Below are 23,121 nucleotides of genomic sequence, written 5' to 3' on the forward strand. Positions count from 1 at the left end.
CCAAAGGCCTAATTTTCATGGCGTATGGTTTGTATGTTCTCTATGGGTTTACTCTAAAATGCCAAGAATATACATATACAGTCATTAGGTATGTCCCAATGGGAACAGGAATCATTGACACTGTACAGTGCTATGGAATATGTCGGAGCTATATAATTAATGACATAAATAAATTGTACAATTTACAATTAAAAATGTACTTTTAGCTATGAATGTGGCTGCTTTTTCCACATGTATAAATGTGATTGTGCAAAGCAGAACCAGGAGAGTAGTATTCCTATTGCTTAGCTAACCATAGAATGAAGGCCTCTCAGAGATACACTGACATTATGCCACTGTGCCTGTATGACCTAGTTTTGGCCCAGCAGCTTAAAAAAACAAACAAACTGTGAGCCCAAATAACTCTTTGTATGGCATATATAAAAACTTATACAGGACAGGTGTAGTTATAAAGGTATAGGTATAAAGGACAGGTACAGGTATAGATTGGTGTTATCTATTTCTACGCAGTAAAACAACCATCCCTAAGGCCGCTGTCACACACAGCAGTTTTTTGGGGAAGTTTTTGAGCTAAAGCCAGAAGTGGATCCAACAGGAAGCAGAAATATAAGTCCTTCCGTTATAGTTCCTGTTCCTTTTAAATCCACTCTTTGTTTTGGATCAAAAACTGACATCTGTTACAGCAGCCTGAGGTAAGCTACTTGAGGGTATGTAAATATCTTACCTGCCGTCTCTAAATAAATGCTCTCAATATTCAATAAAAGTAGTATGAGTAATGCTAGGTTTACACAGAACGATTATCGTGCGAATTTGCACAATAACGATCGAATTCGAACAATAATCGTACGTGTAAACGCAGCGAATGATCGAACGACAAGCGAAAAATCGTTCATTTTGATCTTTTAACAGGTTCTTAAATCATCGTTCGTCGTTCTCAAAAAATTTGCCGATCGTTCCGTGTAAACAGTCGTTCACTGATTTTTCCTATGTGCGATATAGGCTTAAGCGATCGCAAAACGATCGGAAAACAAATTTTCTGTACAATGTTTCGTTCCATCTAAACGCTGATCGTTATAAAAGAAAAATCGTTACTTAGAAATCGTTTATCGTACAATTGGGCGAATTATCGCTCCGTGTAAACCCAGCATTAAAGTCAGTGCTATTTAGTTATAGTTTAACACAGGTGACTTTTACACCCATAGGCCATGTTCACATGGCGTAAGCCTCCGCCCGTTCTGTGTCTTCACTTTTGATGAATTGGGAAAGCAGAAGCATCCGTGCACACCTGCATCCCAATTTGCTGCTGCCCACAATGCTGCAAATTGCCACAACAGCCGTGATTTATACAACACATATGTTGTGTGAACATAGCCATAAGGAGAGACTGTTAGATCATCTCATTTAGTAGTTGTTTTATATAGAGATGTGCCAGCCAGGTTTACATTCACTTTTATCAACCACATCTACTGAAAGTTTGTTCTAAGCATCTTTTACCCTTTCAGTAAAATAGCCAAAAGAAAAATTAGGATTTTTTTTCTATACTGTAGAAAAAAAAAGTTAAACACTAAAGCTTATGGAATAAAATAATAAATATAGTACAACTCAAAACTCTTTGAGCATCTTAACCTAAAAAAAAACTATTGTAATGTAAACATTAAATAATATCTTTCTGTCCTAAATAGCAATATGATTTTTGGAGATACTCCTAATTTAATGCCCCCACCAAACAGCACTCCAGTAGACTCCAATGTTAAGAGCTTTCTTAGAAAAAATGTCTTGTAAGGCTATGTTCACACAACGACAAAAATAGAGAAAAAACGTCCGATTTAGCTATTTAAAAAAAACGTCCGTTAATGCAGCAATTTAACTGACTTCAATGCAATTGCATTGAAGTCAATGGGAAGACAGATGTCCTATGCACACAATGCATTGAAAAACGGACGTTTTTGCCGCGGACGTCAAAATAATGAACATGAACATTATTTTCAGACGTTGTTTGCAAATAGCGGACATTTTTTATTAGTTGTTCACACACAGTTCTTTTTTTGTCACCGTTCTTTCTCCGTTCCAATTAAGCCACAACCAAAGGCCAATTAGTAACCCCAAACTAAAATAATGTGCAAAAACCCATCATTGCACTAAGGGGATGCCAGGCTTCGAAAAACGTCCGTTACTTTAGACTCAAAATAACGGATGTCATTTTAAACGGAGCTGAAAAAAACGTTGTGTGAACATAGCCTAAGGCTATGTTCACACAACATCAAAAATATAGAATAGGCGCCCGATTTTCATATTTTAAAAAATGTCAGTTTTTACTGAGATATAACTTACTGTAATGGCAATGGATTGAAGTCAATAGGAAGACAGACATCCAATGCACACAGTGTATTGAATAACGGACGTTTTTACCGCGGCCGCTAAAATAATTAACATGATCATTATTTTTGGACATCTTTCGCAAAAAGCGGATGTTTTTATTAGTTGTTTACACACAGTTTTTCTTTTTCACCATGCTTTCTCCATTTTTACCATTAAATTCAATATACTTTTCAATAAAGCCACACCACAAGGCCAATTAGTAATCCTAATGCTGCGTTTACACGGAACAATTATCGTGGGGAATTAGCACGATAACGATCGAATTCGAACGATAATCGTACGTGTAAACGCAGCGAACGCTCGACCGACGAGCGAGAAATCGTTCATTTTGATCTTTGAACATATGTTCTTAAATCGTTGTTCATCATTCACAAAAAAATCGCAGATTGTTCAGTGTAAACAGTCGTTCACCGATTTTACCTATGTGCGAGATAGGCTTAAGCGATCGCAAAACGATCCCAAACTGAATTTTCCGTATGATATATCGTTCCGTCTAAACGCTGATCGTTATAAAAAAAAATCGTTACTTTGAAATCATTAATCGTACGATCGAGTGAATTATCATTCTGTGTAAACGCAGCACAAACAAGAATAATGTAGAAACACGGGTCATTGCACTAAGGGAAGGCAAGGCTGCTAAATGACGTCCGTTATTTTGGACTCAAAATAACGGACGTCATTTTAAACAGAGCTGAAAAAATGTTGTGTGAACATAGCCTAAGGCCACATGGTACACTCTGTTTGATCAAATAGTTTGCTAAGATCCTCACTTTTTAATATCTACGGAGCAGGTGTTTACCGTGTGTACGCTGGAAGGAGTATATACAGTGAGCCCCTGCACCTGTCGGTTGCTGTTGCACCTTCTGTTTTTTTGCCAAAGGTTATGTTCACAAAACGTTTCTACAGCTCAGTTTAAAATGAAGTCTGTCATTTAGAGTCTAAAATGACGGAGGTCATTTAGCTGTCTGGCCTCCTGGCAGTGCAATGACTGCTCTTGGTACATTATTCTAGTTTAGGTGAACTGATTGCCCTTTGGGTGTGTCTTTACTTGAAAAGTCCATTGAATTTAATAGTAAAAATGGTAAAAAGACGGTGACAATAAAAAACTGTGAACAATGAGTTAACAAAAAAATAACATTCGCTGTTTACAAAAGACATCCAAAAATAATGACCTGATCATTATTTTAACGTCTGCGCATATGATGTTTATTATTTTATACACTGTATGCATTGCATTGAAGTCGATTAAATTGCGGCAATAACGGACATCTTTTTAAAAAGAAAAGACTAATGCCTTTCCTCTTTTTTGGATGTTGTGCAAAACATAGCCTATTCCAGTTAATGAGGGTGATAATGCTATTATTTGTTGTCCCACATTCATTGCAATATTTCATCCCCGCATTAGGGCTTTGTTTTATTTCTACAGCAATCTTTTCCTCTTGTAATATGACAAGTTGAAAAATACAAAACTTATGCCCAAATGCATTAGTACCAAGGCTCATTTTTGCATTTTTGTTGTCAATTGTTGTTATGGTTGTTGATCAGGTGACTTGGTTTTTGTTTTATATATCAACTTGGTGCTAAATGCATTGTTTGGTACACAGGCCCTGGAATCAGATTATGTAGAGAGTGTATGGGTGGGTTCACATTGAGGAATTCTTGAGGAATTGGGGTATGTGCACACTGAGGAATTCTCGAGGAATTGAAGCAGAACGTTTTCAGGCAGAATTCAAGCAGAATTTAAGCCCCCCATTGACTTCTATAGGATTCCTCTAGCAGATCTACAGCAGAAAATTCTGCTCGGAAATTCTGCAGTGTGAACAACAGAGCAGAAAACCCATTGAACACAATGGGACTTTGCTCTGTACATATTTTACGGGAGGAATTTCAAGCTGAATTTCAAGCTGAATTTCAAGCTGAATTCCTCGCCTTTTCCTCAGTGTGCACATAGCCTCAGAGATATGGGTTTCTAGCTAGTTGTCTAGTTGTTCTTTATTGTGACGTTTAGACGTTTAAGTGGTCTTCTGCCCCTTTGTTATGACATTAAACTTAAACACAAACACCCACACACAACATATATATATATATATATATATATATATATATATTATATATTCTAAACCTTTATTACATTTATGAAGTAAAATAACAATCGTTTAAGGGGACCTGTCACCCAGGCTGCCGGGGTGAAGCCTGCCCAACCCCCCGTGTAAGCCCTTTATACTTACCTCTTCCTCCAAGTCCTGGTCCCGGACCCCGTCCCGCTGCGAGAAATCCCCTTCGGAGACAGGTGCCCTTTAATTACTACTGTCCAAGTGGAATGCAGCAACTACTATATATATATATATATATATATATAATATATATAATATCTATATATATATCTGACATTAGGCCAAATGAGTTTTTTGCCTCAGGTAGCAGATTTGTAGAATCTCTGAGGGGCTGCATGTTTCATGGAGTGGCCTTAAATTGTACTGTCTGCTACACCACTGACTTCATTTGATTTCAGTGACCGTGAATAAGATCACATGAGTAGTCAAAATGTAGTGACTATTGTATATTCTTGGAGAAGAAATGAAGATTGAAGAATTGTATACACACTCGTGGAATAGAGAGTGCTTTCAACTTTTTCTGTCTTGTCCTCACCAAGAACGAAAGGTAGTGCTTGACCAGGGTGATTTATGGTGGAGCTGGATTGCGTATGGAAATAAGCTGCAGGATTTCTTACGTACAGTATGCAGCCTTACTTACTTATGATTTACAATAGGCTCAGGGCAGGAGTGATAAGCTGATGTGGGCACTAAGAGGGGGCACCATTTCAGGTTCAGGTCTTTATGTTTTTTTTTTCCTTTGACCTTTTACAATGGAGCGGGTCATAATAAGACAATCCATGGCACAAAATACTATTCGTGCTGTAGCATGATACTCATATACAGCAGCATGCCATCTGGCCCTTGCTATGTTGGTAGAAGCCGCACCCAGGCCTAGATAACTTAGGGGTCCACTGTCACATGGTTACAGATTTTACACTGGGGCCTTTGCATGTGCCTGATGAGATGTTTACATCCTTGTAATGGGATCACATTCACTTCTAATTCCAGCCACAAATCAGGGAATTGCTGTCTGTTTTGATACATCACATCTCAGTACTGTTTAGCTTCCTAACTCAAGGTTAAACAGCATTTACAGATTTAGGTTAAAGCCTAGTGACTTAGTTTACTAATCATTAAAAAAATAAACTTTAAGTTAAACCTCTTTATTAGGTGTATATGAAAAATAATAAATAACTAGAACTTGCCTAACAGGTATTAAAAGATAAGTGGATCTTTGCTAGGCCTATGTTCACACAAAGTATTTCCATCAGTATTTTGGTCAGGCTTTTTTCAACCAAAACTAGTGGAGTGGATTAAAAACACAGAAGCTGTAAAAATCTTTTGATTTTAATTTTGTCCTGTCAATTCGACTCCTGATTTTGGGCTGATGGAAATACTATGTGTGACTACAGCTTAAGGCCATGTTCCCACTCTGTAAGAGACCTGCCATTCCGTGACCCGTCCAGATGATCTTTACTGAACTGACAGGGTTTTCATGTCAGTTTCCTGCGGCGCTGCTAGGGATCCCAGCCGGAGTGTATACTATGTGTATACACTCTCGACGGTATTCCCTCAGCGGCAGCACTACGTATGTACCAAAGTAATCGCGGCCATGATCAACAACGGCCGTGGTAACTACAGTACTTACGTAGTGTGAACATAGCCTAAAACAGTAATTGTACAAAACACAGTGAAGTTACAATGCATTTAGAATTGCAGGTTTACTTTTTTACATCACAGTCTTGGGCTATGTTCACACCGTCTTTTTCTGGTCAATTGGCAGCCATCTTTTAGGACAGTCATTATTTTGAGGTCAAATAATAGCATTTATTTCAGAATGACGGTGTTTGGACTGGTCAAAGTAAACACAGAAGACAAAGAGACAAGTGCGAACCTGAAGCTGTCCCACACCCATTGTCCCTGCCTACTTGCCTCAACATATCCTAAGCGAAACGGGACAACTTGGAGACGTTTCCTGTGCTAAAATAGGTAGAACAGGACACTCAAAAATTACAAAGTAAGGACAGAGATATACAATGGTGGGTGGTCAGCAAGCTAGGCTCAAACCAGGAGAGGCAGAAGCTAGTACAAAATCACTGGGCACTAAATAGAGTCAAGGAGGCAAACCAAAGTCAGAAAACCAGAGGACCAAAACAGATGGCACACACATTGTAAGGGACACAATCCAAAGTCAGGCAGCCATTGAATCAGGATAGCTAGCACAGAATAAGAAGCGAGTATAGGCACACAAGGAGAATGCTATAGCCGGCAACAAGCATAGTAAGTGACTGAGTCTTAAAGGAAGCCAAATCCCGGTCTCAGAGATGATTGGAGTAAACAGAAAAGAACTAAGACAGGGGGAAAAGGCTGTCAATCACAGGCCAGGCAAGGAGTTAACTGTTAAGGTGCTGGTAAAATACACTCCAGAACATGCAGGACGTTAACTAGAATGTAATCAATTAAGCCAAAGCAGAACCCAACAATGTTCACACCAGTAAATGTGAGAACAACTAGCAAGAACGTATGCTTTGCCGTAATGGCCATATCTGGCAGTCAGAGCTCGAAACCAAGGGTGTATCAGGTGCTGTCGAGACAGATGGCCATTATGTGTAAAGTCACTGCTGTTATTTGGCCTTAAAATATTTTTGTGTTTATTAAAGGAAAACAAATATTCTACATGCACATAAATGACCTAGGAACAACTTTGTGGATGTCCTTGAGGGCACATCCAGAGTTCTGACTTGGACCCAATTGAACTTATTTTTTTGAATATGGATACCTTTTATTTTATTTTATTTAAAACCCTGTTCAAACCATTTAGCTAAATTGCTTCTAGAATTGTTATTCTGATATCAAATTGTTTTTTTAGAAGTAAAAGGTTTTGTCGGCCCCCTGTGCCTCTCCTCTACATTTTGCCTTAAAAGAATCCTTTAATGTTCTGACAGCCCTGGTGTTGTGCTGAATTGGTTTTATAAACAGATAGAAAAACATTTGTGCTGCAGTTTTCCAATGTGGATTTATTTCTTTCAAAGTATCTATAGTCAAATCCATGGTAAATCTATTTACAAATTCTGCAGTGTATTCTGTAAGGATTTGCAGCAAATTTCATGGCAGATTTCTAGGGGAAAAATCTACCACAGGAGGACTTGTAGCTTATTAAACACACACTGTACATACAATCAACATACCTGTAAAGTTGAGGAAGACTTTTCTATAGTACCCCAGCTGAGAACCCAGACTTGGTCATGTGACTTATCATAATGTAGTTTTACAGGAACGGGATCTGTGTTCACTGCCTATAAGAATCATAATATATAAATAATTGGTTAAATGCATAAATATAGCAAAAACACATATTTTAGGTAAAAAAAAATAGCATCATTCTTAACATGATCTCAATATGTTAGCTAACTATTAACAGAATTTATTTATTTATTTTTTTTTTGAAATATAAATAAAAATATAAATCTAGATACTGACTTTTAATGTTTTATTTGTTATAGGTTAAATTATTCTATTAAGTAATCACTTATAATGGTAAACAAATATTCAAAGTTCCTAATTTGGAAGACTTTTCTCTGAGAACAAACTGAAGCTATTGCTTTTACTGTTTCTTAGAACTCATAAAGCTTATGAAGGACACTTCAAAGTTTTCACACCTAGAATCTAAATCTTTCATCTAATCAGGCAGACAATTTTGCTACTGTATGTCTGGAAAATTGTTCTTCCTTGTTTTGATTGCTGTTGACCACTTTTGATGTTACCACTTTCTAGCAGTCAATCTTTTTTAAAGGTAATTTAAGTTGGGTATTCCAAAGTGAATTATTTTACAGTGCTTGGTTTATTTCATCATGTCCTTATCTCATTCGCAATACACTTCTTTTCATATTTATTAACATTTCATATGCAAATACTTTATTTTAGGTAAAATTTTACCATTATTTTAATACTGATATTCACACATACACATTATATGCACACTCAATTTATGCATACTTTCTAGACTGGTTGTAGTCTATAGTAAAGGTGCTGCAGTCTGTCCAGATGCCATCGCAATCTCCCAGGACACAGGTAACAAGGCAGCCATAGGGCATGCTCAGTTTTTTCTCCTATCTGCGCTGTGCACCTTTCCACCTCCTGCTCAGTGACTCGACTGCTGCATAAAAAGACTGGAGCAGAGTTGGGGCCAGGCACAGGAGGAAGAAAAGATTGTGAGGAAGAGATAAATACTGCTTTAATGTTTTCCCTCTCCTTCTGCTGTTAGCTCTCAAACACTTCCCTTCCTCTCCCCCTTACAGTGCCTCATGCTGGTGGCTGTATGTAATAAGCATCCCAGCTCTGTGATGAGCACAGGCAGGAGGACATACTTAGCAGTGCAGGGCTGGGATGTTTCACTGACATTTCAGGGGACCCCTGTGAGGTTAGACGCCCCAGGCAGTTGCCCAGTTTGCCCCTTCCTCTAAAGCTTGCCCTACTGCTGTGAGCACATTTAAATTTCCCTCCTGCTGTCAGTTTTAAAATGACACTTTCACCCTGTTTTTTCATTATGACTTCCCAGGAGTAAAGGTTAAATTTAGTAGATTTATATCATATGCCGTTATGCTTGTTCCAGTTAAAAGTTATCTTTTATCATTTGCAGATTGTGCCACCTGGGCGCAGCTTCTGGACTGAAGCACCACTTAACCCTAGCCACAACAGTGCTGTAGGCCCCTCCCCTCTGTGAAGTCATAGCTGTCTAGGCCCCACCCCCTCAACGGCCATTGGAACGGGCTGGCCTAAATAACTAGACCCCACCCCTTCTAGGTCGGCCCATACCAATGGTCGCCAAGGGGGCGGGTCTATGTGCCAATGGCATCACGGAGGGTATCACAATCCGCAGATGATAAAAGATCACTTTTTATTGGAACAAGCACCATGACATATGACAAAATAAGTTGTGAAAACTGCTAAATTTACCTTTTACACCTGTGTAACGAAATCATAATGCAAAAAGGGGGTGGCAGGGCAGGCTTTTATATGAGAAGTATGCACATAATAACCAATAACATACTGCAGTTTTAATTGTATGGCGCTCCTATGCCATGCTGGTCCATCCTCCGAGCTCCCCCACGTCACAGTGCTGCATCACCACCGTGGACTAGGGTAGTGTGCCACTCAGTCTATCTAACTTTTATCATCACCATTGCTGTGTTCTAGTGCTTGGATCCCCTAGGTCTGGTGCCTTATACCCCTATGATGGCTTGTTTGGCAACTTGCCCTTGTCAAAGATGGCTGCTGCAGTTGAGCGATCTGATGTGCATGCACTCCCCCTCTGCAGCTGCCTCCTTTCCTGTTGCTGTTTTGCCGTTGCACATCCGGCGTTCTCTGTGATGCTGCGCCATGATGTAGGGCAGTAAATAAGCAAAGTTCACAGCAACACAAACCAAAAAATAGAATAAGGCGGGTGCCCGTCTCACCACTCCGGCCCAGGGGCGGCAGCAAATCCAAAAGAACATTGAAAGACAGCACTTCCAAAGCAATAAGTGAAATTTTATTGACACACCAGTGCGCGACGTTTCGGCTGTATTAGCCTTTCTCACTGCTTGAGAAAGGCTAATACAGCCGAAACGTCGCGCACTGGTGTGTCAATAAAATTTCACTTATTGCTTTGGAAGTGCTGTCTTTCAACGTTCTTTTATGATGTAGGGCAGCTCATAGGGTGGACCAGCATGACGCCGGAGCGCCATACAATTAAAACTGCGGTATGTTATTGGCTATTATGTGCATACTTCTCATGTAAAGCCTGCCCTGCTCTAATTACCCCACCACTCCTTTAGAAAGACTTTACGAAACGTGTTGGAGGATAAGGTATAGGGGACTGCTTGCACATGGAACTTGACTTCTCTGTAATTGCCTGGTCTGAATGGGGTTTACAATCGGCAATATAGCTCTTTACCAATTTATACATCATTGACTGTTCAGCACCATTTATTTATTTTGTTTATGCACTAGCACTTTTATAATATATATATATATATATACATACACACAATGATTTTTGACACTGGAGTCATTTTATGCATGGATGTCCTAATGTCCTAATGTGCAGGTTCTTACTTGAATATTTATTTTTTTGTAATGAGCTATGGTCCCCTATACCCTGTTTTTAAATGTCTATTGTGTACATGTTGATTTTATGGGATATTTGGGTATGATGAACTAATAAAGTCTTTTTATTATTTATATACAATTTAATTTTGTGTTATCAATTATTTGATCTAAGGTATTTGTGGTTTTGCTGCATACAATACCCTGCTCCAAATCTTAAATCTTATCTGGTGATTATCACTCTCAGGTAATGTTAACTGTTGTTGATAGTATCACAGCATGTAAATCATGCGAGATTGAACAAACTAGGTAAAGTCAGGAAACTTGATTTATCAGTTCATATAGCAGTTTAGGACTTGCCCCTGGCTGTGAATGGTATTGCAGCTAAGCCTTATTTACTTGATTAGAGATGAACTTCAATACCAGACATAGCCTAAGGGCACATGTAGAACTGCTTTGAAAAAAAAAAGTTTTTTTTGTCTAATCCCTAATAATCCACTTAAATGCTGTTTCACTGACTTTTCAAAGATTTACATATAAAGACCAAGAGATGCGCATTTATTCCAAATTTTTCTCTGACATTGGCTTAATATGAGAGTAAGGTACATAGTAATGTTTATTGCATTTCTTTAACATCAGGTTTAACTGGACTATTCTTAAACAATAAGACTATGCCTTGAATTAAGAAAAAAAACAAACAAAAAAAATAGGGATGCTAATGAGCTAGTGTCACATTTCCTATATTTCTGCATGGTATTCCTTGTCTTGTTTGTCAAGGAAGGGACCAGCTGGCTAATTAAGATCAGCTAATTTAAACTAATGATATAGATTCTCGGGATAATGCACTAATGACTGGCTGAGATTGCTGATGACACATAAGAGCACTCTTGGGCTGTTTCAACAAACCTTTCCTATATCCCAACTGAACTAATGTTCCTCTTCACGAGAAAATAAAGCAGTTGTTTATCCTAGCTTTGCTTTGCAGAGCATACAACGACACCTGCAACCAGTTCATTAAAAGGACAGACCATCTTTTCCTTATTGTATCTTCTGTTGTTTATTGCATAATCATATATACTGTACATGACTAGAAGTTACTGTGTGCTTCCTTATGTCATTGAGAGGATATTATAAATCTAAAGTATTTTTTTTCTGAATAATGTTTTAAATAATTAAATGACACATTAAATATTCTCAGTTTGTGAGTTGTATTTAATGGATCCATGATATGGTATGTAGCCTGTTATGGGCCTGTACCTCTAGACAATTACTATTCATAGAAACATCATATGGCTTAGCATAGATCCATAGGGATTTCATGCACATACATGCACATTATTACGTATGAATGTAGTGCACATACACCCCCCCCCCCCCAGAACTTTTGGATCACCTGATGGTGGAAACCATTTTGTGTGTTTTCTCCAACAGTGCTTTCATTTTTGACCCCTTTGTTCTAAGTCTTAAAAAGAGCATAAAACACCCAAAATATTGCAGAGTTTTTACTGCACAGTGTAACTTTTTGTGCATGCATAATAAAATGTAATCAGCAAAATATTACCAGTACTCTTCACCCCTTAATGACCAGGCCTGAAAAGGCCTTAATGACCAGCAATTTTTTCATTTTTGCCTCACTGTATTTGAGCAGGCAAATCTTTACTTTTTTCATTGACGTGGCTGTATAAGGCCTTATTTTATGCAACTCATTGTGTGTGTGTGTGTGTGTGTGTGTGTGTGTGTGTGTGTGTATGTGTAGTTTGGCAGTACATATGAAACACCATGTAGTTTGCATAAATGATTTTTTTTTTTGTGGTGTAAATATGGACATACTGTAAATAACCTGTTACACTAATTCCTTAATGCAGTGTAAAATGTTTTTTTAATACTAAATCACAATTTTTCCCCTTTTATTTAATTTCCCATACTTTCTTTTGCGTCACAAATTTTTTATTACTTCACTGCAGCAGTCCAATGTCATATCATATAAATGGCTCTCTGGCTTTGGAATGGCAAAACAATAGACAGCTTTGGCTACGTGGTATAGAATAAAGAATACACAAAAGCTCTAGATGAAATTTGGGAGTTTGACACTTGGGAGATACCAGATTTCTGTTTTCTCTGACCTTCTTAACCTCTCATCCCTTTCTGCTGGTATTACCTGGCCCACAGCTAACTTAGAGTAAAGAACCATGGGTTTTTATTTCTACCTTCTCATTCGTAGTCTGCCATATTGGTATTTCTATATGCTATTATGTATTTTTCCTTTCTTAGATGTATTTGACCATGTTACCCCACTACTCATTTCATACAATGGTGCAACTACACATGTCAAGAGACATATCATCCCCTAACACATTTTTCAGGCACATACCCACTCCTCTTTTGTTAATATATTACTCTTACCAATTGCTATCAGTTATTACTGTTCTGTTCAATCATTTTTCCATTTTTCTGTTTTTGCAGCTAACAAAGAACAATGCACAATAGTATGTCATACATTTCCCACTGCATCATGGGGATAGATGCATGTGAATGTGTGCATGAGGCCTTAGAAAAAAAAACATCTTAGTACTGTCTTGCTTGAGTTTGGTGACTATGACTTCTCTAAGTTGTACCTTGAGTATATTCTCTTCCCATTGCGATAAGCACTACACATAATAAATCTCAACACATTTATAGCCATTGCTAAACTTTAGTTAACAAAGTAAGCATTATTTATAGGGCTATACATTTTACTAAATTGAAATGTTCCTGAAGTTTTAGCAAGCATATTGTCAAGTGTAGTTCAATTACAAACTTTAAAATCCAATTATATAAATTTGAAAATGTATAAATTACTCCTCCAATTTATAAACACTATTCTTATTCATGGAATATTAAAGTCTAACTATAAAATAACCAAATGTAGACATCAGCATGCACAATTTATGAGCCTAATCGTTGTATTAAATTGTAAACAATAGAGACTGAATAAATATCATATTTACTATAGATGTCATGTTCACATAATGCATAGTACTGAGTCCTGCTACACAAAAAAAAACATGATAGATCTTTACTCTCAAAACTTATTACAACTCGCAATAAAACACAGACATTATTAAGACTATGCAATTTCCAAAGCACTGAACAGCACAGATGCACCTGATATAAGTTAATTTATTTCTACAGTCTTATAACTTCAGGCTTAAAATCACTTTTAGGATTGCTGAAAGATAGTGCATTGACTACTATGATGGGAAAGGACTTTTGACATCCAAAATGAAATATCTGTAATTGGCTGACCTCTGTTGCAGCTGTAAGCAAAACAAAGCTAACCTTTCCGGTCAAATGATTTCAATTTAAGTATTCAAAGTGTATACCTAGAAAAATATTAAAGTACTTCTTCATAAACTATTAAAATGAGTTACAATGAAGTCTGGATGTGCAACAAAAGGGCAGAAAGTGTTCTGTGGTTTTATTACTTCTTACTTTAAAAAAAAGTTACATAACAGATAAAATGTTATATAACCCATAACATATCATTTGCAGATGAGTTAGATCAGATCAGGATGTATATCATAAATAGTGACACCATTTTAAAAAGTTTATCTTTCAATTTATGAATGAAGACTCAGCTTTAACAGATTTTTCAGTTTTTTTTTCTACTCTTCGTACCCATGGATTTCAGCAGAATATCACTTCCTACCCAATACACTGCTATACACTCTGTAGCATATGAACCTGGTATTGCAGTTCATACCGTACACATCAATGGGATGAGCTATAGTACCAGGTAAAGCCAATACAGAACATGGCAATTTTCTGCAGCACTCCCCTGAGCATAGTGTGTGTGTGTGTGTGTGTGTGTGTAGGGGGGTATCAAGACTGTCATACCCTGTAATCCACTCCCCCTACCAGTCATCCATCAGTCTAGAACAAGTTTAAAAGACACTATCATATTAAGAAAATTGACAGATTGGTTATTGCAACATTTTTTTTTTAGTTTTATTTACCTCTCGGATAAAAGCTGTATAGTCCACATTTTAATAAGATATCAATAGTATCCCTAACAGTTTCCTTTTACTTTCTGCATGCTCTGTAGACAGATTCAGCTCAGGCTAGGTTCACACTAAAGTTTTTTTCATTTGCTAATGGATCCTTCCCTAATTGGATTGATCATCTTTAACAGAAATGCAAACGGATTTAAAGCTGTGTCGTGTGATTCAAGTTAATCTGATGTCTCTCCTCTTGCTACCCCTTTATGTTCTCTTCAAGACTCTGTAAAAAAAACTCAGCCACATTGCCAACTTTGTCTTCTTCTGTTCCCCTTTCCCTTATGTTTTACACTAGAAGGATTTAGGGCCAGTTCACCCTTAGCAAAAACAACGGAGCTGTCGGCCATGAAATCCTGCTGTGTTCAGTGTCCTGCAGTGTCTCTTTGGGAGGGCACGTGCCTCCGCTTCCTCCCCTCCTTGCTCAAAGAAGTGACATGTCAAATCCTTCAAGTGTAAAACATAAGGCAAAGCGAAACAGAAGAAGACAAAGTTGGTAATGTGGCTGAGGTTTTTTACCTCATGGTCTTTCATGGTGACAGCTTGAAGAGAAGATATATAGGGGTAGAGAGGAGAGACATCAGATTAACTTAATTTACCACAACACAGTTTACATCCGTTTGCATTTCTCTTAAGGGTGCCTTTACGCGTACTGGATCCGCAGCGGATTTCACGATGCAATTTGCAGCAAAATCCGCTGTGGATCCTGGTATAGTGAAGTTCTTTGGGGTCACATACAGTACCCGCAGCGGAATTTTCATTCTGCTGCAGATATGTGACCCGGCCCCTTTAACCCCCCACAGCCTTGAAGCATACATTACCTGCTCGGCGCAGTCGCTGTGTGAGGCTCCCAGCTCCCCATCAGCCAATCAGCACACGGCAGCACTAATTGTCTGATTGGGACCGATGGGAGCCGGGAGGCTCACACACAGCTGCGGCACCGATTAGGTAATGTATGCTGTGGGCGGCAGGGGGTTAAAGGGGCCGGGTCACATATCTGCAGCAGAATGAAAATTCCGCTGCGGGTATGTGACCCCATAGAACTTCACCATACCAGGATCCGCAGCGCAGATCGCAAAATCGCAGCATAAAATCCGCTGCGGATCTGTTACGTGTGAAGGCACCCTAAAGATGATCTGTCCAAGTAATAGGGAAGGATCCATTAGCTCTTTGCCGTGGAGTGTGAACTGGCCCTTGTGGAATTATTCTATATAACAGTTTAAGTTACAAAGAGACTGCTGATAATGGGCCACTACAGGCTGCTGGTGGGTGAGAAAGATGTTGCTTTCCTTTTCTCACATTTTCTATTTAGAATTATAAAAACTAGATGCTACCATAAGCAGCTTTATTTTCTTCATAGGAAGCCAATGCATATATTGTTTACTATACAGAGCCTGATATTATCTTATCTAAAAACAAAAAACAAATATATACTGTATCTTAAAACTATTTAGACAATAGGTACATGGGTTTGTCCTAACTATAGTAAAGTACCCATGTCACTTTAGAAAACATTTGAAATGTCCATACCAATGCTGGGAGAAGTGCTCAACTGAGTGCTTCACTTCCCAGCTCAAAGCAATCTCTGTCTTGCTGCAGAAAATAATATATAAAGACTTATAATGACAATCTATTATAATGAGCCCAACAAAAATGCCAGCAAGCCTGAGACGGAGGCACTTAGCTGACTGCTCACCCCGTCTATATCTATTGATTTAGATCTACAGTAGATTTCTCTAGGAAATGTAAAAGTTTTTTTTCCCCTTAATGACAGTGCCAATTTAAAGGGGCATTCCCTAAGACATATAACTTACTAATATAATGTTGTCACAAACTGTACTGGCTTCACTCACCCCTGAACTGTACTGTACTGTAGTGTGGTGTAGTTTTCGCAGTTGCCAAGCTTCTTTCTGATGTGGTGAGAAAGGACTACAAATCCACAAGACAAATGGATTTTTGGTAGTTATAACTGGGGCAGACAGGTAAGCAATGTTATATGCTTCAGAGCACCTTTAGTGCTGCTAGCATAATTTCTAACTTCTATTTCCTAACAATATAAATTGGAAATAAATAATCTATTATTATTATTATTATTATTATTATTATTATTATTATTATTATTATTATTATTACTACTACTACTACTACTAATAATAATAATAATAATCAATTTTAGGGCTGCCGTTTTTTTAATCCATTGAATTAAATGAAAACAGTGATTTTCTAAAATAATGGATTAAAAGAAAACAATGATTTTCTAAAATAATGGATTTTTCTAAATATATTGTAGACAAAGTCACCTTCCAGCTAAATGGTTGGTTAATTCATCATTTTTGTTCTTTACTTTTAAGTACTTAATTACATTTTTGCAGTATTGACATACCAGAAAATGCACTTTAGATTACCTGCACAACTTTTTGAGCCTGGATATCAACAAGGATAACTCTATTTAGCATAGGCTGGGCTGCATATATAAATTTGTCCTTTACTATAACAGCAGATGCCCAAATACACCCTTGAGTTTCATGTCCTTCTAGCTTTGGACAAACTTCATCCTAGGAAAGCGATAGACAAAAACACTGATTAGTACAAAATATTGTGATGGCCTTAACTGCATATAATACATACTGGTTTACATAGCAACATATTCCTCACATTAGCGGATGTAACACTCACTAATTTTGTGGACACTCTTTTCTTTTTAATCATATTTTAAAAGTACTGTATTTTACATTAAGATTAGTAAAGAAATAGGGATAACAGGATATCAGGATAACAATAACACAAGTGTATCACAGTAACAATAATATAACTGACTTAAGACGTCGCAAGAGTACAACAAAGGAGGGAGAAGCACAAAATAAAGAGGAGTGATTGTCAAGGTTGACAGTCAACAATGAGAAGAAGAGGGTAGATTTAGGTAATGCCTGGATAGTCAAAGCAAAGCTCAGATGTGAGACTTCCAGTTAAAGCGACTCTGTACCCACAACCTGCTCCCCCAAATCACGTGTACCTTTTGATAGCTGCAAGATCTGTCCTGGGGTCCATTTGGCATGTGATGCAGTTATTGTCCTAAAAAAACAACTTTTAAACTTGCAGCCCAGTGTAAAATTGGCTTGTCCTAGGGTGTCTATGCCCTAGGCTTGTAATGCCCCTCCGTCCCTCCTCCCCGCTCTCCTCATCACTAGGAATGCCCCAGGATGGATTTTTCCTACTCCTCACCTGTCTGAACACTGACTGCACAGGTGTCTTAACAATCCAGCTCATGTGCAGTGTTCCGACAGGTAAGAAATAGGAAAAAAAAATAGCGTTCCCAGTACTGTATATAAATACAAATGCAACTACGATCATTCACAGCAAAAAAACAAATGCAATTATGATCATATTTACAATCGTAATAACAATTGCATTCATGACTTCATTGCAATTTATCTTCTCGTAATAAAATGTCTATGGCTATTAGCAGGTACGGTCCGATCGCCGAGCCCGCTAATAAGTAATCGGATGAAGCTTTCAAAGTTGACAGCTGCATCCGATTACTTGAATGCAGCCATCCCTGTTGTCTAGTGGGGTGGATCGCTCCTCTTCTGTCCGGGCGCAGCGCTGTAATGGTGATGATCCTGGCTCGGCACTCGACTGCTGCAGCCAGAAGCAATCAAAGTGCTTATCTCATTGATCTATGCTGCATATCTATGCAGCATAGATCTCAATGAGAGATCAGTGTACTTATAGAAGAAGTCCCCCAGGGGAACTTCTAGTATAAGTGTAAAAGTAAAATTACCTGCCCAGAAGCATATTTTGAAGTTTGAAGATGGAAATCTTTCCTTTTGGAGAGATAGTTTGGCTTAGCATCCCCAGTCAATGTTCTAAGGCTCCTTGACTGAGCGAGACTTGACTTGAAGGGACATCTCTTTGCTTAAGAGGTATTAGAGCTATTTTGCATATCCTTTCACCCTTATGTGGATAGATTAAACCTGACTACATGGTCTTTAATGGCGACAGGCTTATACAACTTGAACTTTCAGGCAAAGTGGTGTCCACACTTATGTCTTCCTGTAAGTCTTCTACTAACTTTGTCTATATCAAACTATAAGGGGAAAAATGAAAATAATTTTTAGTAAGGCTCACAAGATGAAAAAACCTGCAGCTCCCCAAACCTCTTTAAAGACATGATGGTGACCAGACCACTAACCAATCTCTCTGCCTGTCAATCACTCCCTGCCCAGCTGACTAGTTGCCACCCCTCTCCCAGCAGAATAAAACAAATTGTTCCATGCGTTAAAGCTTCAAGGAGCTGCACAGCAGAGCTATTCTCTGCATCAGGCAACCATATCAGCACAATTGTGCTGACTGGTTCCTTTTAACCCCTTAGGGACCAAGCATGTTTGGGCCTTAATGACCAGGCTCATTTTTCAAAATCTGACCTGTCTCACTTTATGCGCTTATAGCTCAGTGATGCTTTAAAGAGTCACTGTCGTATTTTTTTATTTTTTTTTTTTTTTTTTTGCAGAAATCAATAGTCCAGGCGATTTTAAGAAACTTTGTAATTGGGTTTATTAGCCAAATCTGCCATTATCTGCATGTAAAAAGCCTTTTCCCAGGTCCCCCCCTCCTTCCTCTTTTTCATCCACTCCAAAAAAATCTGAAAATTGTGACTTGTTGCAGGAGTTGTACCCTGTCTGCTCTAGGGAGAGGGGAGGGGGGAGGAGGAAGGAGGGAGTTAGCCGGCAGCAGAAAGCAGATAACAGAGGATTACAGGCACGGAGCTGGGTGACAGCTGTAATCTGAGCTCAGACAGGTCACTGGTGATGGTCAGAAGAGATAACGGGTGAGGGATTTGTAGATTAACTCTTTGTTGTCCTGTTTTGGTCTTTTCTTTAGCTCTCTCCATAGGAGAACAATGAAGACAGGGGGAGAGCTTTCAAACTGCTTTTTCATGATAAAAATGCATTTTTCGGATAATAAACCCAATTACAAAGTTTCTTAAAATCGCCTGGACTATTGATTTCTGCAAAAAAAAAATTCACGACAGTGACACTTTAACGTATGCTAGTGATTCTGAGATAGTTTTTTCGTAACATATGGTACTTTATGGTAGTGGCAAAATTTGGTCACTGTCTTGTGTGTTTTTTTTGTGAAAAACATCAAAATATAATGAAAAATTTGAAAATTTTGCACTTTAAAACTTTGATAAACTTTGATAACAGATAAAAATTAGTTAGTAAGTCTTTATAAATATTTCCTCTTTATTCTGGCTTCATTTCGTAAACATATTTCACTTTTTAGGGTGTTACGGGGCTTAGAAATGTATCAGCAAATTATAAAATTTTCATGAAATTTCCAAAACTGATTTTTTTTAGGGACCAGTTCTTTTTTTAATTTGATTTAGGAGGCTTGTATACTGGAAACCCCCATAAGTGACCCCATTTAGGAAACTAGACACGTTTAAGAAATAATTTAGGGGTATAATGAGCATTTTAACCCTACAGGGGCTGGAGGAAAGTATTCATAATTATGGCAAAAAAAAAATGGAAAATAGAAATTTTCCAATAATATATATGTTAAGATTAAAGTATCTCATTTTCATAATAAACATGAGAGAAAAATGCACCCCAAATTTGTAACGCAGGTTCTCCTGAGTACAATGGTACCCCATGTGGGCGTAAACCACTGTATGGGCACACAGCGGGGCTCAGAAGGGAAGGAGCGCCGATTAGCATTTCCAGTTCAGATTTTGCTGAAGAAGTTTCTGAGCGCCAGGTGCGTTTGCAGAGCCCTGTAGTGTCAGCAGAATAGAAACCCCCAAAAGTCACCCCATTTTGGAAAGTTCACCCCTCAAAGAATACATCTTGGGGTGTGGTGACCATTTTTTTTCCACAGGTATTAGAGGAAAGTATTCAATAGAAGACAGTAAAAATGAAAAAATAGAATTTTTCCAATAATATGTTTGTTTAGTTTGAAATTCTCAATTTCACGAGGAACAGGGGAGAAAACTCACCTACATATGTAACGCCAGTTCTTCTGAGTAGAACGGTACCCCATATGTGGGCATAAACCACTGTGTGGGCACACAGCAGGCTCAGAAGGGAAGGAGCGCCAATTAGCATTTCCAGTTCAGATTTTGCTGAAGAAGTTTCTGAGCGCCAGGTGCGTTTGCAGTGCCCCTATAGTGTCAGCAGAATAACCCCCCTCCAAAAGTCACCCCATTTAGGAAAGTGCACCCCTCAAAAGAATACATCTTGGGTGTGGTGACCATTTGACCCCACAGGTATTAGAGGAAAGTATCAAAAGAAGACAGTAAAAATGAAAAAAATAGAATTTTTCCAATAACATGTTTGTTTAGTTTGAAATTTCTCAATTTCAAGAGGAAGAAAACTCACCCAATATAGTAACGCAGGTTCTCCTGAGTAGAACGGTACCCCATACATGGGTATAAACCACTGTGTGGGCACACAGCGGGCCTCGGAAGGAAGGGAGCGCCAATTAGCATTTTCAGTGCATGATTTTTCTGAAGAAGTTTCTGAGAGCCAGGTGCGTTTGCAGTGCCCCTGTAATGTCTATAGAATAGAACCCCCCCCCCCAAAAGTCACCCCATTTTGGAAAGTACATCCCTCATGTAATTCATCTTGGGGTGTGGTGAGCATTTTGACCCCACAGGTATTGGAGGAAAGTATTCAAAACTAGACCGTAAAAATGAAAAAAAAAAAATAGATTTTTTTCCAATAACATGTTTGTTTAGTTTGAAATTTCTCAATTTAACTAGGAACAGGGGAGAAAAAGAACCCCAAAATTTGTAACGGAGGTTCTCCTGAGTACAATGGTACCCCATATGTGGGCATAAACCACTGTATGGGCACAGCAGGGCTCAGAAGAGAAGGAGTGTTACTTTAATTACAGGCAATATGTGGGTGTTTACTGGTAATGGGGGGTGGTAATGGACAATCTCGGGGTGTTTACTGGCTATCTGAGGTGGCAACAGGCAATCTGGTGGGTTATGGGCAATCTGGGGTGGTTACGAGCAGTGTGTGCCAATCTGGGTGGTTACGGTCAATCTGGGGTGGTCACGGGCAATCTGGGGTGGTTATGGGCAATCTTGGGGTGCTTACTGGCTATATGGGGTGGTTATGGCAATCTGGGGGTGTTTACTGGCTATCTAGGGTGGTTATGGCTATCTGGGGTGGTGATGGGCAATCTGGTGGTATTCACTGACTATCTGGGTTTGCAACGGTTGCGAGCAATCTGGGGTGGTTGCGAGCAACCTGGGGTGGTTACAGGCAATTTGGGGTAGTTACAGGCAGTCTGTGGCAATTTGGGGTGGTTAAGGGCAATCTGTGGTGGTTACGGGCTGTCTGGAATGGTTATGGGCTATCTGGGGAGATTACAGGCAATCTGGGGAGATTACAGCAATCTGGGGTAGTAACAGGCAATCTGGGGTGGTGACGGGCAATCTGGAGTGGTGATGGCAATCTGGGGTGGTGACGGGCAATCTGGGGTGGTTATGGGCTGTCGGAGAGGATGGCTGTCGGGGCTGGTATGCTGGGATGGTTATGGGCTGTCTGGGATGGTTATGGGCTGCCTGGATGGTTATAGACTATCTGGGGTGGATACGGGCAATCTGGGGAGATTACGGACAATCTGGGGAGATTACAGGCAATCTAGGGTGGTTACAGGCAATCTGGGGTGGTGACGGGCAATCTGGGATGGTTACAGGTAATCTAGGGTGGTTACAGGTAATCTGGGGTGGTTACAAGTAATCCAGGGTGGTTACGGGTAATCCAGGGCACTTGACTTTGGTGACAGGCGTAAAAAAGTGCTGGCACCATTTGGAACAAGCGATCAGTGGTATATAGTATATACCGCTGATCACTTGTACTGGGACCACCCGGGTGGTCACGATCAATGCCCCATGCTCTCCGCCACCTCCGGTGGTGGAGAGAATGAAGCTTTGATCATTTTTAGGAATCCATCACTGTGAACAGAGTCTGTTCACAGAGATGGCGGCGGCCATCTTGGATCAGATGGCCGCCCTGGGAGGGGAGGGTCAGTGAACAGGTCACTAGGGTTAATTCTGGGGACAGGGGGGGACATGTTCTCATCTCCTCTCACTGTGGATTCACAGTGAGAAAGAGATGAAAGTGTTCAGCTGCGCTTGCCATGTCTGGCATTACGGCGCCGCTGCACTATTCTGCACCATCGCCATAAAGAGCTGATGGCAGCAGAATAGAGCCATTAGTGAAAATCCGTATCGGCGGTCACTAATAACATAATACATGTATTCTCTGGGTCATTACGGTTACGGTGATACCACATTTGTATAGGTTTTTTTTTTAACTATTATCACTTTGGCGCAATAGAAACTATTTCCTAGCAAAAACCCACAAAACTGTCCGCCGCATTGCAAGATCCATAGCGTTCTCTTTTTTTGCGCGACAGAGCTTGTTTGGGGCTTATTTTTTGCGGGAAGATCTGTAGTTTCTATTGATACCAAGTTTTTTATATGTATATGACTTTTTGATCTCTTTTAT

The 23,121-nt window shown here is 39.1% G+C and overlaps 1 pseudogene; it reads right to left on the reverse strand.

The window, feature by feature from the left end:
* LOC138775043 (follistatin-related protein 5-like) overlaps nt 1–17,151 on the reverse strand; it is a 34,114-nt pseudogene extending 16,963 nt beyond the window's left edge.
* Nucleotides 17,152–23,121: the final 5,970 nt, after the last annotated feature.

This window comes from Dendropsophus ebraccatus, unplaced genomic scaffold (genome assembly GCF_027789765.1).
Source record: "Dendropsophus ebraccatus isolate aDenEbr1 unplaced genomic scaffold, aDenEbr1.pat pat_scaffold_1262_ctg1, whole genome shotgun sequence".
Taxonomy (NCBI): Eukaryota; Metazoa; Chordata; class Amphibia; order Anura; family Hylidae; genus Dendropsophus; species Dendropsophus ebraccatus.